This window comes from Dasypus novemcinctus, chromosome 2, assembly GCF_030445035.2.
Source record: "Dasypus novemcinctus isolate mDasNov1 chromosome 2, mDasNov1.1.hap2, whole genome shotgun sequence".
Classification (NCBI taxonomy): Eukaryota; Metazoa; Chordata; class Mammalia; order Cingulata; family Dasypodidae; genus Dasypus; species Dasypus novemcinctus.
Genome location: NC_080674.1, coordinates 146377900 through 146391709, shown reverse-complemented (window position 1 = coordinate 146391709; position 13810 = coordinate 146377900). Strand labels below are relative to the sequence as shown.

The following is a 13810-nucleotide window of genomic DNA, read 5'->3' as shown; positions in this document are numbered from 1 at the left end:
GACACTATTCCTCTTTTGGCGTCTCTGGGGGCTTCTCGCCAATACTTGGTGCCTTTACCAGAGGCGTGTCCTTCAGCCACCCCAGTGATCTGCAGTCCCTGCTCTGTGATGGCTTGGTGAGGCTGACAGAGTTTATTTTCTCTACCTACCCCAGAGCAGAGGTGACCTCCTGGACCATCTGGCAATAGTAAAAAGAACCTGGAGGAAATTGAAGTTCCCATTCCAGCCGCCAGAACCTGGTATCTAGGACACATCACCTCCCACGCCTGCTGTCAGCACCACACCCCCACATTTCAACAAGAGATGGGTATCAATCTCCAGGAAAACATTTCCCAATCCTCCCTTGTTGGCCTTGCCCTGCACTCCTCAGTCCTGCCTTCCTGGAGTCCCACTTAAGTCTAACCTGAATCTTCCTGCCACTAAAAGTTGCAGCCCCATCCTGCTGAGCAGCAGCCAGCAGCCCCTAATGGGTTCCAGGCAAGTTTGTGGACACACAATAGATGCGTTTCACCCACGGCCTTGTTTCCATTCCTCCCTGTTGGGCAAGGAGGCTGCCGTTGGCATGGTAACCTTCCCTGTAAAAGTTGCAGCCCTCAAGGATGTTTTTCAATTCCAGCAGGGACTCAGCTCCTTCCCCCCACTGCAGATCACAGGGTGACATGTAGCTGTGTCATTCAGGCCTCCCCCAGAACAGGGACGTGGAGCTGGAAGCACAAAAGAAGGACTCGTTCACGCAGGGCAGCAAAGGGCTTGAGGAGGATGCTGATCAGATCTTCCTGCCCTGCGTGGCGAGCCTCAGCTGCCCAGAGAAGCCGGTCAGGAGGGCTGGAAAATTTAGGGAGCCTCTCCAGGTCTCGTGGAGAATAAGCCCACCTCTTCCCTGCAATCAGGCACCGGGTGCTCAATGGCATGGCTCCAGGTGCTCAATCCTGTTGAATAAGTTGATAAATCATAAAGCACGCCTTTAGGAACACTCATTTCGCAAGTGGGAAATTTGCAATTGTGATAGAGACAAAGATCTTAAATGACTCCAAATCCCACACCCTTTCTGCTATGTCCTGTGTTCCTTCATATTTGCTTCTGTGCTTACTGATACGGAAATCCTTCACCTCAGACCCCAACTCACTGCCTTTCTAGGGGGTCCTCAGGAACGAAATGCGGCCTCAGCATCTGACGCACAGCCCACGTGGCTCCTGGGTGGCCCTGCATGGCACTGCAGCAGAGGCAGCATCCTCAAACCTGAGACTTCCCTCCGCCAGCTGCCCTGCCTCCGTCATGGAGTTTCCCCGGCAGAGGGCAATCCGAGGGAAAGTGGTTCCCAGCTGCCAGCTTCATCTAGGCAAAACCGCATTAGAGCCAACGCTGGCTTTCCTAGGTCCCTCCCGAGAAGCACACTCAGCTCCTCCGCAAAAGGGAGCGGGAGAGATATACCGAGAAGAAAAAGGAAGCTTCCGTTTCTTTCTTTCCCTGGCTAGGAAGCAATTGGTCTCCAGCTGCCACTCATCTTGTGGATGGGAAAGATTCCTGATTCCTTTGGGATCATAAAAGTCTCTGAAATGAACCCTTGGGCAGAGCTTTGCCTGGGAGAGACACTAGTAGGGAAAGCTCTACAAAGCTGGGTTTGAGTGTGGTGGGGAAGGACAGACAGGTCTCAGGAGGTAGCAGACCCCGGGCCACCTCCTCCTTACCCCAGATCCCCTTTTCTGGGTGTGATTTTTCTTTCTGCTAGTCTTTTGTCCAAAAAGACCAGCAACCAAGCAAGTGGAACAGGAGCGAGGAAGAAAGCAGTAGGGGGAGGGTACTATCGGATTGTCAAGCTAAACGGGAGAGGTGCCGATAGTATTAATCATTAGCATTTATTTACAGTGTCTCAGCCACTCCTCATTTATCATCTCACTTCCCCCTCTTCAGGTAGGTCCTACCCTTGTCCCTGTGTTAGAGGGGAGGAAAGTGGTATTTATGGGCTCCTCTATAACAACAGCTCCCAATTAATGGAAGGAGATGGGACCCTCTACAGACCTTCTCCTTAATCCTCTCCACAATAAGATGGAACCATTAGGAGCATTTTCAACAGGTGAAACTGAGGCTCAGAGAAGTAAGGAACTTGCTTGTGATCACTAAGTGTATAAATGACGGAGCGAAGAATTAGGATTTGAATCTGCATAACTCCGGAGCACATGTGCTTGACCACTCTGTCTTGCTTCTCCACTCCTTCTGGGGCCCCTGCTCAGATAGTCTGAGACCACAAAAATCTGCCCCCACCTACCTCTCCTTAGTGCTCACCACACAGGTGAAGAACCTGGCCTGAACTGTTCACGTTGTTTAATTCCAATGAGTATTTATAGGGCCTGAGCAGATAGGCAAGGGCAGGGGGGAGCCCTGCTGCAGGATGTTCTAGACCTGGCCACAGACTCCCAAAATGGGCAGAAGTCTTAAGGGACCTTCACGTCCCTCCCTAAGCCTTGCGATTTCCCTCAGAAGCGAAGATGTCGAAGCTGAACAGTCCTCAGGAAGAAGTTTCCTTAAGACCCAGGAAGCAGGAGCAGATGTGGCTCAAGCAGTTGAGCACCCACCTCTCACATGGGAGGTCCTGGGTTTGGTTCCTGGTGCCTCCTAAGAAAACAAAAACAAAACAATAAGCAAAACAAATGATAACAACTCAGGGAGGCCAATGAGGCTCAGTGGTTGAGCGCCGGCTTCCCATTATGAGGTCCCAGGTTCAATCCCTGGCCCCTTGTTCCTAAAAAAACAAAACAAAACAAAAACCCAGGGAGGTGCTTCTTGGAGAAGAAGGTGGAGAGCCCAGCAATTTCATTCAGGAAGATGGCAGGCCACAGCCGGTTAGTGAAGCCGCGATCACTGAAGGCCTTGAGCCGGGCTAGCTCCCGGAAGCCTTGCGCAGAGGTGTGCCAGAGCGCCTTCCCCTGCGCTGTCACAGCAGCATGACTCCCTCGTTCCCACCCCCGCCGCAAGGCTGTGGGGGTGGGAAACACTTGAAATCCTGAGTCAGAGGAAAGGTTCCACTTCACTTTCCCTGGAACAGAAAGTCAAGGATGCAGAAGTCTGGAGAGAAAGGGGAACTGTAGTGAGAATAGTGCTCACTTCCTTTCCTGCCATCTCTTTAAAACATTTTAGTTAGTGATTTTTATTACATATGTGATGTATGGTCATTGCAGAAAATACATGTGATACAAATAAGATTTATTAGTGTATATGTGTTTCTGCCTTTTTCTCTACTCTTACCTATCCTCCGAAAAGGTTTCCAGCTCAGAGGCCAAACCCATTTCCCAGCTACCACAGTTCGGTCTGTGGCAGCCCAGTTCCTGGGTCTTCGGGATGCAGAATCAGAATTGAGCTGGTGGGTACTGGTTAGAGAGACAGAAAGCAATTTAGAGCCAGAGATGCTGGGAGAAAGAAGGACTTGAGCAGAAAGGCTAAACAGAGCTACATAATAAAGAGCGAGAAGGGGAAAGAAGGGAAAGAAAGACAGAGGTAGGAAGAATTTTATGAAGTATTTGCTGTAGGGCTGTAATACCACACATGGAAATTCCTCAGATTGAGATTAGAATAACTCTTTTCTTTTTCCTGGTTCCAGGATCATAATTCCTTATTTGCAACTCCACGCAGAGCCTTGGCCATGTGAGACCCAGAATTTATTAGGGTTCCACTGAGGAAAGTATGAAATACCTTTATTTGATAAATGACAGGAAAGAATCAGGCATTTATCCCGTCTTTCCTTACAACTTTGATTCAGGGCAAGTTTTTCCATGTAGAAAAATTCCAGCTAATAAATGCTAATTAAATAATGGAATTACAAAATCACCATTTTGTAACCCATAATGAGATGTGGATCCAGATAAGGGTCATCAATCATCAGGGATTCCTGAAATCACTGGGCGAAAGGTTGATGGGGAACTTTATAACACCAAGGATTCCTGAACCTACAGGTCAATTTTTTTTTTTTTTTTTTTAATGTTTGGGGACCAGAGATTGAACCCGGGACCCCGTATGTGGGAGGCTGGCACTCAACCACTGAGCTACATCAGGTCCCCCCCCACAAGTCAATTTTAACACCAAAAAAGAGGCAACCACCCAACAGAATTGAAAACATATGTTCACACAAAAACTTGTACACAAATGTTCATAGTAGCATTATTCATACTAGCCAAAAAATAGAAACAACCCAAATGTCCATCAACTGATGAATGGATAAACAATATGTGCTGTGTCCATACAAGGGAATATTTTCAGCCATAAAAAAGAATGAGGCCCTGATACATGCTACAACATGGATGAGCCTTGAAAACAAGATGCCAAGTGAAAGAAGCTGGGGGAAAAAGCGCATATTGTGTGATTCTGTTTCTCTGAAATGTTCAGAATAGGCAAATGTATAGAAAAAATTGATTAGTGGCTGCCAGGGGATGGGGAAATGACTACCAACAGAGAATGAAGAGTATGTACCAATAGGTAAGGAGTTTCTTTTGGGGTGACAGAAGTGTTCTAGAATTATTTAGTGGTGATGATTGAACAACACTGTGAATGTATATACAAAGAACCTAAAGTTTACACATGAAAATGGTGAAATTTGTAATATGAATTATATCTCAATTTAAAAACTCACAGCTAAGAAATAAAAGAGAGTGACAACCAGACATGATGTCCCTCTTGATATGATGCAATGGCAAGTACATAGCATCACCTACAAAGTGAGGTTGAATCTGATCAAGCCTCTAATATAACAATCAGTTTATAGGAAATTCATTAAGTAACACTACAGGGAGGAAAACAACAATGCAATGCGTCAAATCCCCAAAGTGGGAAAATTTTCAGGACAAATAACCTAATTTCTTTAGTTAATAAATACCAAGGAGTACTGTTAAGGATGAAAAGAGACTTAAAAGACCTATCAACCAAAGGAAGAGTGTGTTCTTTTTTGGGTTCTGAATCAAACAAAGGAACTCTAAACATACTTATGAGTAATGATATATACTGAAATATTTACAGAAGAGATTATATAATGTCTGGGATTTGCTTCAAAATTTAATCCAGTGTGTGGGGATGTGTGGGTGGATAGATAAGTCTGTCCATGAATTGATAATTATTGAACTGGTTGATAGTTACAGAGACGTTCATTGTATTACTCTCCCCTACTTTTGTTAATATTTTTAAATTTCCACAATAAAAAGTATGAGATTTGATCAATTCCTGAAATTAGAACATATTTAACAGTTATGTCTAATTTATTTGGAGAAGAATAGTTACAACTGAATAATCAAGTTTGAGGTGACATACTTCATTGCAAGCTGAAATTTTTTTTTCTCTCCCCTTCCCCCGCCATTGTCTGCTCTCTGTGTCCACTTGCATTATCAGGTGGCACTGGGAAACTGTGTCTCTTTTGTTGCGTCATTTTGCTGCATCAGCTCTCCGCATGTGTGCAGCGCCACTCCTGGGCAAGCTGCGCTTTTTTCACGCAGGGCGGCTCTTCTTGTGGGGCTCACACCTTGAGCATGGGGCACCCCTATGCGGGAGCGCCCCTGCATGGTACAAAACTCCCTGCATGAAGCAGCACTACCCGTGGGCCAGCTTATCACACAAGTCAGGAAGCCCTGGGGATTGAACCCTGGACCCTCCATATAGTAGATGGACGCTCTATCAGTTGAGCCACTTCTGCTTCCCAATTGCAAGCTGAAATTAAAAAGGTTGCATAAGGGGAAGCAGACTTGGCCCAGTGGTTAGGGCATCCACCTACCACATGGGAGGTCCGCGGTTCAAACCCTGGGCCTCTTTGACCGGCGTAGAGCTGGCCCACGCAGAGTACTGATGTGCGCAAGGAGTGCCGTGGCACGCAGGGATGTCCCCCGTGTAGGGGAACCACATGCGCAAGGAGTGCGCCCCCTAAGGAGAGCCGCCCAGCACAAAAGAAGTTCAGCCTGCCCAGGAATGGTACCGCACACACGGAGAGCTGACACAGCAAGATGATACAACAACAAAGAGACACAGATTCCCATGCTGCTGATAACAACAGAAGCGGACAAAAAGAAGAACACACAGCAAATGGACACAAAGAACAGACAACTGGGGCGGGGGAGGGGGGAAAGGGAGAGAAATAAAAAAAAAAAGCTTGCATAAGGGGTAGATATGGCTTGGGCCATTGAGCACCTGCCTCATACATGGGAGGTTCCCAGTTCCTCCTGAAAAACCAACAACAAGCAAAAACAAAACATAACAACAACAACAACAAAAACCTCAGAGGCGCTGATGTGGGTCAGTGGTTGAGCACCAGCTTCCCACATATGAGGCCCCGGGTTCAATCCCCGGCCCCTGGTACCTCAAAAAAAAATGTATAAAAGTATAAGTATGAATGGCTGTTATTGTTACTGTTATCATTGCAATAGTTAAATCAGAAGTAGACTCTGGGTACGAGAACTCTCCTGAGGAGGCAGGAAGCAGTACAGCCTGTCAAACACCCAGAAATACAGCCCGGCTAAAATGCTGGCCTTTCTTCTAAGCCACATTGGTCCCTATTGCCTATGGGGAAAGTCCAACCCCTTGGACTGGCACTGAGGCTCTTCCAAACCTCGCCCAACCTGCCTTTCCAGCACAGTCCCGTGTTTCCTGGCCTTGCCACCATGAGTTCACTGGTTCCCACCTCCTGCACGGCACTGACTGTTCCTTCTCACGTCAGTTCCCAATCTTCCCTGCTCCCGCGACTCCTCCTCCTCCACAGAATTAGTCACTCTGCTCTGTACCCTCTAATATATTATGTTATTATCACACTGTATGGTAATTATTTATAATTTCTAAATTTTACCCACTCACCCAATTCTGCACTGCCCCACAGTGGGGTCTTTATCTTGTTTATCTTTATGAGCCTAGGGCCTGCCTTGAGGTAGGTATTTGATGAATTATTTTGGAACAATGGACTGACAGTGACTGAAAGAGCCACTTGCACTCCAGGTAACCCAGTGCTGAATGTGGCCCCAAGAAAGTTTTCCAGGAGTGGGCTCTCACTTCCCAGAGGTACCCACCCAATCAAGGAACAACGGAGTGAACAATCTATCCCAAGACTAACTGACAAGACTGAGGGTTAGCAGAAGAAGGAAACTTAAGAGAAAGGCTTGGAGCCTCTGATGTGCAAGTTGAGTGTTGGAAATGAGGATGGAGAGCGAATTCAGTGAGGGGGCAAGATCTCAAGTTCTCCAAGAAATAGTTCAGGAGCTAGGTGAGCTAATAAAACACCAAACCTTTTCTGATTTTTCAAAAGCCTACAGCCCAAATTTAGAAACCAGCAGCAGCTGCCTGATGCTTCTCTCCTGCTAACCCTCAACAGACAATCCACCTACAGAGAATATTAAACAAGTGATTCGCATCTACTCAGCAAAGAACCTAGAGTCCTGAATCCCTAGGAAAGGTCTCCCTTCTTTATTTTTCAGCACTCTTCTTTAATACTGTGCTCTTGAAGGGGCAGATCCATCCAAGGGGAGAAATACTTCATCAGAAGAAATTCTCAGAGACCCTATGTCACACCAGATTCTGAAAAATGCTTATTTGCTTAGCTAGCCTTACCTTTTTTTCTATCTTTCTTAAATAGAATGATTTTCTGCTGTTGATAAAAATATTTGCCCATTTGGAAAATAGAAAAAAATACAAGTATGAAATTTAAAATATCCATAATTCCACCATATAGGCCAACTATTTACTTTTTTAAAAAAGATTTATTTTTATTTTTTTCTCCCCTCCCCCCACCCACATTGTTTGCACTCGCTCTCTGCTCAACTTTATTTTATTTTTTCAGTTAGGCCAGTAAAAATAATTTACTTGGGAAATGGGGTAAAGAACAGAGCTTGCTGAGAAATGGGAGAGAAAGACAGAAATACATACCAAGATTTGGTGCAGGCTACTCTAGGCAGAGAGAGCTTCGACTTCTTTTTAGGAGGCCCCAGAAACTGAACCTGGGGCCTCCCACGTGGGAGGGAGGTGCCTAATCATATGAGCCACCGCTACTCCATGTTTGTTGTGTCTCTCATTGTGTTTCCTTGCTGTGTCTCTTTGTTGCGCTATTTCACTATTGCGGTAAGTGGGAGCCCAGATCCTTGAGCCACATCTGCTTCCCTAATTTTTGAGGTATATGTGTGTGAATTCTTTTTTTAAGATTATGTTTTTGTTTTTGTTTTAAAGATTTCTCTTTTATTCATTTCTCTCCCCCTCCCCTACCCTCCGTTGTCTGCCCTGTGTCCTTTCGCTGTGTGTTTTTCTGTGTCCGCTTGCATTCTTTTTTTTTTTTAAAGATTTATTTATTTATTTAATTTCCCCCCCTCCCCTGGTTGTCTGTTCTTGGTGTCTTTTTGCTGCGTCTTGTTTCTTTGTCCGCTTCTGTTGTCGTCAGCGGCAGGGGAAGTGTGGGCGGCACCATTCCTGGGCAGGCTGCTCTTTCTTTTCACGCTGGGCGGCTCTCCTCACGGGCGCACTCCTTGCGCGTGGGGCTCCCCTACGCGGGGGACACCCTTGCGTGGCACGGCACTCCTTGCGCGCATCAGCACTGCGCATGGCCAGCTCCACACGGGTCAAGGAGGCCCGGGGCTTGAACCGCGGACCTCCCATATGGTAGACGGACGCCCTAACCACTGGGCCAAAGTCCGTTTCCCCCGCTTGCATTCTTGTCAGTGGCACTGGGAATCTGTGTCTCTTTTTTTGTTGTTGTTGTTGTTGCATCACCTTGCTGCATCAGCTCTCCATGTGTGGTGCCACTCCTGGGTGGGCTGCGCTTTTTTTGCTTGGGACAGCTCCTTGCAGGGTGCACTCCTTGCACATGGGGCTCCCCTATATGGGGGACACCCCTGCATGGCAGCAGCACTGCACGTGGGCCAGCTCACCATGCGAGTCAGAAGGCCCTGAGAACTGAACCCTGAGCCTCCTATATGGTAGGCGGACATTCTCTCAGTTGAGCCACAGCCACTTCCCTGTGAGTGTATTTTATAAAGTCAGAATCATGCCTTCTAACAGTTTTGTCTTACTTTTGTTACTTAGTATTATATTGTAAGCATTATTTATTTATTTATTTACTCCCCTGCTTGTGGATTGTTCCATTCTTTGCTCTCTCTTCTCTATGTCCATTCACTGTGCTTTTTTTTTTTCTCTGTCTGCTTGTCTCCCTTTGCTGCATCATCTTGCTGCACCAGCTCTCCATGGTGCATGGGCCAGCTTGCCTTCACAAGGAGGCCCTGGGATGCGAACCCAGAGCCTCCCATATGGTAGATGGGAGCCCAACTAGTTGAGCCACAGTCACTTCCCTATTGTGAGCATTTTTGTCAATAATTATTTCAGAACCCAGAACATGATTTATAAGTCCTGCATAGTAATCCATCATATGGTATAACAGTTTATTTTAGTCATTACCCATCAGAAATTTATGTTGTTGCCAATTTTCCTCCATAACCAATAATACTGTGATTAAGAGCGGTCCTGGCAGAATTGCTAGGTCAGAAAACATGAAATTTTGTAAGGCTCTTGGTACATGCTGTTGAAGTCCCCTCAGGAAAGCTTGTATCAATCTATTCTCCTTCCAGCACGACATGAGAGTTTACTGTTTCAAAGTGCTTTTACCTTCTTTCAACAGGTGCAAAAAAAGGTAAGGTGTTTCTGTACTTTTTACAATAAACATGTATTTTGTAATTGGGGGGGGGATCATGCTATCTTTTTAAAGAAAAAGATGAAGATAAGCATCGTTTTCTCCACTAAGCAGATGGGGAACATGGGGCCCATGGGTGAATAACTTTAAGACATGCTTTTTGAGGCCTGAGAGTTGGGTCTAAGAAGACTGAAAAAGTGTTCCTGGGTAGAAGATAACTTCTGAGAAGAAAATTCTAAGGAACTGAGTAGTTTCATTAGCCAAAATAAAACCTGGTTCTGGGGAAGCGGATGTATCACATGGGAGGTACCGGGTTTGGTTCCTGGTGCCTCCTGGAGAAGGCGAGCTGGTGCAGTGAGCTGACGCAACAAGATGACACAACAAAAGAGACACAAAGAGGAAAGACAATGAGTGACACAACAAACCAGGGAGCTGAGGCGGCTCAGGCAACTGAGCACCTTTCTTCCACATGGGGGGTCCAGGGTTTGGGTCCTGGTGCCTCCTAAAGAGAAGATGAGCAGACACGGAGAGCACACAGCAAATGGACACAGAGAGCAGACAGTGACTGCAACCAATGAAGGGGAGGGAGGTAAATAAATAAAATAAATCTTAAAAAAAAAAAAAACATACCTGGTTCTGAAGAGAATAAAAGATGGCTCTAAGGAGACAAATTCGGCAGAGTGAACACGGTTCCGCAGGGACAAAAGCAGTTCTGAGGCAGCTGTGATGGGATGGAAAGCAGTCACTCCTCCTGTTTGTTTTATTGGGACTGGGGGACAATTGAAGTTGTAGTTGCATCATTAACAGAAGATTGAGAATGTCCCCCAAGGAACTGCTTGGCCCCATCACTCATCTGAGAAAACTTCCAAAATGATCAAGTCAAATGGATCTGAAAAGATTAAATAGGTAATTTCAGAAGACAGTTTGAGAGGGGCAACTGGTGTTGAGGAGACTGAAAATTGGACCTGATATGGCAGCTGGAGGAGATTCACTATCTCCAAGAAGCCAGTTTTGAGGGGGTTGAAAGTTGATTCTGAAGAGATTCAAAGGTGGTTTGGTAGGCTGGGACCAAACTTCTCCCACCTCCAGGACCCCTCCAAATCCCTAAGACCAAATCGCCAACTGTAGGTGCTCCATTAATTTGTTCAGGAGGCACAGTTTGGTTTCTAAGAGTCTGGTTACCTGGTCTGAAAAAGTTCTAGGATGAGAATCTTCTTCTGAGGGAAAACAAGCCTCACCTCCGAGGGAGCCAAGGGCCAAGATCGTTTCCCCTGAGGAGGGCACCCACTGCTGGCTCTGTGGACACGGCGACTCCTGGGTTTGTGTGGGAGTTGAGGGGGTGCTCTGGTCCTGGTGGGCAGTCTGGCCGGGCCACAGGGATGGGAGAAAACGCTTCAGGACAGATTCATTTCCACCCTTTCGCCTCTCCCAGATTTTTTCAGTCTTCTCCTTGGAAATGAACTCCCAGTAGGTGAGTCTTAGGAGGACCTCGAGCCGCCTACCCTACCTAGGGCCTGCTCTTCCACCTTCAGTTTGCAAATCAGCCCCACCCATCACCCGGCTGTGTCTTCCCAGCACACTGACTGCTGAGGGCGCAGGCAAGGACAGCACGGGAGAGAGGACTCAAGAAGCCCGCCCCCAGGCGTCCAGGAAAGGCCGGTAGGATAGAACTAACGCTGGGAAGCCCACCTGGAGAAGGGGCCCTCCAAGACAGGGAAAGGGGGAAACGGACTTTGGCCCAGTGGTTAGGGCGTCCGTCTACCATATGGGAGGTCCGCGGTTCAAACCCCCCGGGCCTCCTTGACCCGTGTGGAGCTGGCCCATGCGCAGTGCTGATGCGCGCAAGGAGTGCTGTGCCACGCAAGGGTGTCCCCGCGTGGGGGAGCCCCACGCGCAAGGAGTGCTCCCGTGAGGAAAGCCGCCCAGCGTGAAAAGAAAGAGCAGCCTGCCCAGGAATGGCGCCGCCCACACTTCCCGTGCCGCTGACGACAACAGAAGCGGACAAAGAAACAAGACGCAGCAAAAAGACACCAAGAACAGACAACCAGGGGAGGGGGGGAAATTAAATAAATAAATAAAATCTTTATTAAAAAAAAAAAAAAAAAGACAGGGAAAGGAAGGATAACTTTTTAAAAACAGATTTATTGAGGTCTAATTTACATACGATAAAATTCACCCATTGCAGTTGTACGATTCAGTTAAGTTTCAGTAAATTTACCGAGTTGTGCAAACAACACAGTTCCGTTCTAGAACATGTCCATCATTCCCAAAATAACATTCTCACTTGGAGGCAATATCTATTCCCGCCCCTACCCCTAGGCAACTCCTGATGTGTTCTGGCTGTATAGATTCACCTTTTCTGGGCATTTCCTATAAATGCTATCATACAATATGTAGTCTTTTGCACCTCACTTCTTTAACTTATCGTAATGTTTTTGAAATTTACTCATGTTGTAGCATATATTCATATTTTCTTCCTTTTTATTGCTGAACAGTATTCCATTGTAAGGATTGATTTTGTTTATCCATTCACCAGTTGAATAGACATTTGGATTGTTTGCACTTCTTGGCTATGATGACTAAGGCTACTTATGAGCACTGGTGTGCATGTCTTTGTGTGAACATATGTTTTCATTTCTCTTGGGTAGATACAGGAGTGGATTGCTGGGTCATATGGTAAGTATATGTTTAACTTTATAAGAAATAGCCACACTGCTTTCCAAAGTGTCTGTACCTTTTTATATCCCCACCAACAGTGTGTGAGGGGTCCAGCTTCTCTATATCCTTACCAGCACTTGGTATTGTCTGTCTGGAAAGGATAATTTTTAAGGATAATTCTATTATTTATATATATATAATTTTTTTGTTAGAGAAGTTATAGGGTAAGGATAACTTTTGAAAAACAAGTGAAGCCACTCTCTCCTCACGTGAAATCCAACACATACCCAGATAATCGATAAACACTCATTTATCTGAGTTTGGAACACAGACCAAGACCCGCCTTCTTTCTTCAGTTGCCATTTTCACTCTCAGGTTGCCTTTCACCTCAGACTCCTGAGAACCAAAAAGGAGAGAGAGAAACTTTAGTTACAATACTACCTCAGAACTGAGAGGTGGGACTGTGGTAGGACATGGCTTATGACAAAAGTTGATGAGTGGGGTCAGTGTTCCAGAAAACCCACAGGGAAGAACCCACAAAAGACAGTGATAAAAGCAATAAAAGTGTACGGATAAGCTCTGAAGCCTAGTCTCTCCCAGGGTATCCCCCCCCAACACATCATACGATCTCTAGCACCTTCCTTCTTTTGAGGAAGGAGTGCCTCATTAATCCATGGCCCACCCTCTGCCAGGTACCTTTCCTCCTTGGAAAGCTGAAGTATCGCCAAAGGTTGTGTACATGTGCCAAGCTGAATAAATAATGATAATATACCTTGCTCAGCCTAGACATCTCATTACCAGGAAGATATAAACAAATGGGAGGGAGTTTGAAGTCGAGCAATAAAAATGATGAAGGGGCTGGCTCTGTTTATGTGGAGAAAGATTAAAAGAAACAAATCTTTTAAGAGGCTGGGCCCTGACTCTGTGAGTGTGGAGGGAGCTGGGTGCTTATTGCCTACAGTAAGAGAAAGGTGAGTAAATGGGGACATGGTGGGACCAGAATGGGGGGACTATGAAGGAAGAGATGAGAGGGAAAACAGCACACATCCACACCAAGACTTATACACAAATGTTCATAGCAGCCTTATTGGTTACAACACCAAAGCGAAACCACCCAAATATCCATCCACAGGTGAAAAGATGAACAAATTGTGGTGTAGCCACACAATGGAATACTACTCAGGCATAAACAGTAATTAATTATTTATATACACAACAGCTTGAATGACTCTCAAAATGATAACGCTGAGTAAAAGAAGCCAGACCAAAAGGATTATATACAAAACGATTCAATTTATATGGAACTCTAGAAAAGGCAAAATGATCTAGAATGACAGAAATTAGATTGGTAGTTGCCTGGAGACAGAGGTGGAAAAAGGGAAGGATTACCAAGCACCACCAGGACACTTTGGGGGTGATGGATATATTCACTATCTTAATTACGGTGATGGTTTCACCAGTGTGCATATATGTCAAAACTCAACAAAGTTGTAATAAAAATTTAAGAGGACCTGAGTCCTGAGG

At 45.9% G+C, this 13810-nt stretch overlaps 1 long non-coding RNA gene across 1 annotated transcript; it reads right to left on the bottom strand.

Annotated features, from left to right (window-relative positions):
- Positions 1 to 1873: 1873 nt before the first annotated feature.
- On the bottom strand, positions 1874 to 11497 carry LOC111766203 (uncharacterized). The gene is made up of 3 exons (XR_002798306.2): positions 10867 to 11497; positions 10259 to 10517; positions 1874 to 2613 (listed from the first exon to the last, which is right to left on the bottom strand). It is a non-coding gene; the product is annotated as an uncharacterized lncRNA (long non-coding RNA).
- Between the last annotated feature and the right edge of the window lie 2313 nt (positions 11498 to 13810).